Below are 4,818 nucleotides of genomic sequence, written 5' to 3' on the forward strand. Positions count from 1 at the left end.
TTGTCCCTGCTTCAGCTGAACTTTGCCACTTTTACTTATACATTGAAATATGAGATTTCATCTTGCACAGCCAGTGAAATCATCTGACTGCAGGCATTGACAGAACCAACAACATGCCCTAACAATTCATCATGAGTTTTCCATCCTGTGCCTTCTCTGACTACACTTCTATTTATACTGGTTAGATAATACCAGTAAGTTCACAATCAGAACTCTTCTTTTTTTTTTTTCTTGCAGAATGGATTAATCATTACCTTTCCTGCTATGTTACTTTTTTTTTTCCTCCCTCTGGTAAAAATGAATAAAATGTTGTTACTGTCACCCTGGCCAAAAAGAAAGGTAAAAAGAGAAACCACAAAGTAAGGAACCAAAATATGGTTTAAAAATTTCTCTCTGACCTAGATTGGGATTTAAACCGTGCTGCTATTGGCTATCCAAAAACTTTTCAAGGGGAGACGGTAAAAGCGAGTGAATGCTCGCAAGAATGTTGTGCTCTATCCTGTAAACAAAAGCTCCTATCTTGTCACTTCTGAGGGACTGCAGTGGCTAATGAGAAATCTTGCCTTGGTAGTATGTTGAATTTTTATATTAATTCACAATACTCTTTTTGGACTAAATGCCTTGCTCTGCAGTGACCCACCCTGTTTACAGAAGAGCAACGAGGCAGAATAAATTAGGAACATTTAATGAAATCTGCTTGGGTCCAGTGGCTCCCTATAACATGTTATGGACAAGTGAGGCTCTGAGTGACTACATGTTCTAATACTTTAGCTTTAAAGTGCAGAGGTGCTACTATAGGAAGCATTGTAATTTTATTTTTCATGGTCTTAAGACATAAAGTTGCTGAATGTCTCAAAGAATTGGGCCTAGTAGTGAAAAATATTACACTCTTAATCTCTTGAGCATCTTGAATGATTTTATCAGATGTGATACTGACTTGACAAACACACTGTCTGGTTGATTTACAAGTATTTTCTGTCATTTGACTTTACACCAAAACTTTAGCCTAGTTCTGGTAGATTATTTTGGCACATGTTGTAGGTGCTCGGTGCCTTGATTTGTATCTGTCCTAAACCTTTTTCACCTTGGTGGTAAATATGTTTAGATCTGTCAGTGCTGGTGTCTGCTGTGAATAGGCCAGAGCTTCACAGGAGTGGGCAAGTGGGCTACTGCTGGCACCCCATCAGTGCTCTCCCTTGCCTCAAACCAGGACCTGACCCATGTTCCTTGTAGCTGGAGTCACCTTATCACCGGCAGTTTCATCCCTTAACGACCCAGTTCACCCCCACCGCCCAATTTTAATCCAGAACTGTTTTTCTGTGTTCACCTTTCTCTACCCCTGCATTCAAAAACGCTGGCCCATGGCAAGCCCCATGGCTGATGGCTGATGAGCTGCCTGCCCCGGGGTAGGTGCAGCAGGAGCCGGGTGGGCAGCAGCGCAGTGGCCGGCATGGGCAGCTGGAGCAGAGCTGCAGGTCCTGCCCGCGGTGCGTGTCCACGCTTGGGCGGGCAGCCGGGAGCTGTCTCTGGGAAGCCCTGAGAACAGCCTGTGTACGGCAGTTTGAAAACCTTTACCCTACACCACTGCAAAACAAAGATATTGTTCAGGCCTGTAATTATCACAGCATGCTAAAGTATATGTTTATTATGTCTGTGCAAGAAGACTTTCAGAATTATGTATACAGTAGAACTGAGGGAGGATGCTAGGGAGGCCATTCATTATAGCAGGAATGAGATAAACCACTTCCTCTCTTCCAGGAAAATGAGAAATAAATACGTTTATGAAAGCAATTTTTAGTTGTTTGTTCATAGCAATTGTTTCTCTTATGAGGATGCAGGTCTCCCTCACCAAGTAGAATGAAGATACCTCTTAGTTTAGTCTCACAACAGGTGCGAAGGCATTAATGCTATTTTTCAGCTAACAATAGGGCAATAACATGTCAGAGGCAGTAATCCCTACTCATTTGTCCAAATCACTTTGCCTGCCTTATAACAATTTCATGTCCTTTAAAGGGTGAGGAACTGACACAAATATGTATATTTTCATTTGCTTTCTTCATATTTTCTTCAATACTGTATAGAAATCACATGATATAACTACATTAATAAGAACTGTGATGCCAAGTTAGACCAAAGGTGGTCCTTGGCTCCATAACCAGATTCAAGCAGATGCTCTAAGAAAGTATAGAAGAACAGAATACACAGAGGGTGATTGCTCCCTTAGTAAATCTTTCTAGCTTTTGACAATTGGCCATTTCAAATCATTTCAAGTTCACTTCAGAATAATTTTCAAACAGAAAAGGAGGAAACACAGAAAATTTTAACAAAGTTTATCCTTTTATTGTATTCAGAAAGAGGTTCTAAAGACATTTCCCAAATCTAAAAAATATGTACATAGCATTACAAGAAAGACAAAATGTAAAGATAAACACCATGAAAGCTTTGACCTTAACTACTACCCCATGTGATGCATGCTCCGTGTTACTACATTTTAGTTACATGCAATGGACCACCTGGTTGAGCAATGGAAAGAAAATACACCGTGATTACTGTTTTCTGCTGATCTCTCGCACCTGAGCCTTGCTCCCAGAGTCATAACGGTGAGGTTACTGTCGGTGCTATCCATAAATATCAACAGCTCTGGCATGTGAGGGAAGAAAATTCAGACATCCTTCAAAAATGGAAGTCACATATAGGCAAGGAGCATAGAAAAAACATAAACCCTGTCACATTACACGTAGAACCACAATAGAGCCAACCAAAAATATGTTGAGGTTTTGCCAAGAATATGGAAGTAATAATATAAACTTTTTCAAATTCCTTCACCAGAGGAGTCCTGCAAGACAGTAAGTAAAGCTCTAGAGGATGAAAGTGTAGAAGGAGCATTCAAGGTGGCTAACTCCACAGCTAAAAAGTTAGAAGAATTATTTGCTGTGCTAAAGAACTGAATGTTTGGTGGGCAAGGTGGGAAGAATTGTCCTAAAAGGAATTATCAGTAGGAGAGACTTCAAGAGAAATTGGCGAGTTAAACAGTAACCGATTGCTGGAGCTGTGCAGTGTTTCCACCAAGAGATTAAAATGTTCAGCTACTGAAGCGCTCGTGCCAGTGGGTTGTTTCTTGCTGAACCCAATCCTAATGCCAGCAAAACAGAACATAGGAAACGCAGCCCCGATCCACTGGTCTTTCAAAACAGTTCTCCAAGGGTGATCATGGGAACAACAAAATTGTCAATGTGATTTCCATGCCAGGAAAATTAGATAAACTGTTGTAAAGAATAAAATCAATAGACACACAGATAAATCTGATACTCCGTAGAAGCATCAAATGGATTATGTTAAGGGAGGTTATGCCTCACAAACTTATTGGCATTCTTTAAGGACATCAAAAAGCACATTGATATTATTGTTCATGCTTGAACGTGTGATCAGTGTAACCTTAGACTGCAAGACTAAGACCCTTGGGACCCTTACCCCAAGGCAGTTTGGACTGAACTATTTCTTCTGTTCACCTGGATTCAAGCAGAGCAGGAATTCACAGAGTGTATAAACCTAACCATTTTTATAGTAATCACTCCTATAGAAATAGCAAAGTAGAGAATAATACACATAGCTCCCACAGTTTAAAATCCCATGGGTAACAGTATATACTGCACTGAATTTTTAATAGCACATTATTCAGAGTATCACATAAATTGTTTTACTGATGTAATAAAACCTAAACCAACACAGCTGGAGAGACCAAGGCTATAAATATACCATATTTTTTGGTATTGTAATAATATGGGCCAAATTATTTTTAGGTCTAAATCTGCTGATTTCAGTTGAATTAGACAAAGTCTGAATGTGTACATCTACTATAATTCATGTCCCTGGTCAAATGCCTTTACCTAATCTATATTTTTGTTTTCATACAGAAACTGCTGCATCATCCTTAAACATTCTCTGTTTTATGGATTGATCCTGCTGCTGGGCAACTCAGAGGAAAAAAATCAGGTGAGGAAGATCTGAACACACTGTAATTCAGCATTCTAAGCTTTTTGAGTACAAAAAATTGTATTTCTCTAGTTCTTGTGTTTTCTGATCATCCCTCTGTCTCTGCTGTAGTCCCTGGTGAAAAAGCGTGCATGGAGGCAAACAGTTCTGGCTGAGCCCACCTTTGGAGGAGGGGCAGGGCACACAAGGTGACCCCTTGAGAATGTCTTTGTTCTTTCTTCTCTGTTTCTGTAATCTCAGTGTCTAGATAAAACATTGCAGTCCAGATCATGAATATGAGATCAAAATCATACCACATATATGTGTTTTAAGCTTTTTGCCCCGGTAATCCTTAAAGCCTGTTTCAAAGCTTGTTGATGTTCACTGTTGCTGACACTGATTTTCAGGGAGAATTAAACTGGACTTCCTCTAAAGCATGACCCCAAACTTTTCTTTGTTTTTGATTGGCCGGGCACGCTGTCAGGCCTTAGTGCATAACTGATGTTGCTACACCTATATATATTATATATAGTCATATAATTGATGACAGTAAATTTGATAATATATTGTATAGACGAGTCTGTGTAGAACATAAGCCGTGAGAGTTTCCAAGCCATTTTAATCTCTGCGATAGCCATGCTGGCATAGCGGGGCACAGATAACATTCCACAGCAAAGGCCTCCGTGACAGGACTGTCAGTGCTGGCAAAACGTGAAAGTGTTAGGGCAACACTGTACAGAGGGTTGTGTGCACCAGAGGTGTCTGCTCCACTACTTCTGAATGTGCAGGATACGCTCCTAGCGTAAGCTTATCTGGTAGCTTGCGGTAAGGGCAGGTCTGACTTTG

This window comes from Caloenas nicobarica, chromosome 10, assembly GCF_036013445.1.
Source record: "Caloenas nicobarica isolate bCalNic1 chromosome 10, bCalNic1.hap1, whole genome shotgun sequence".
Lineage (NCBI taxonomy): Eukaryota > Metazoa > Chordata > Aves > Columbiformes > Columbidae > Caloenas > Caloenas nicobarica.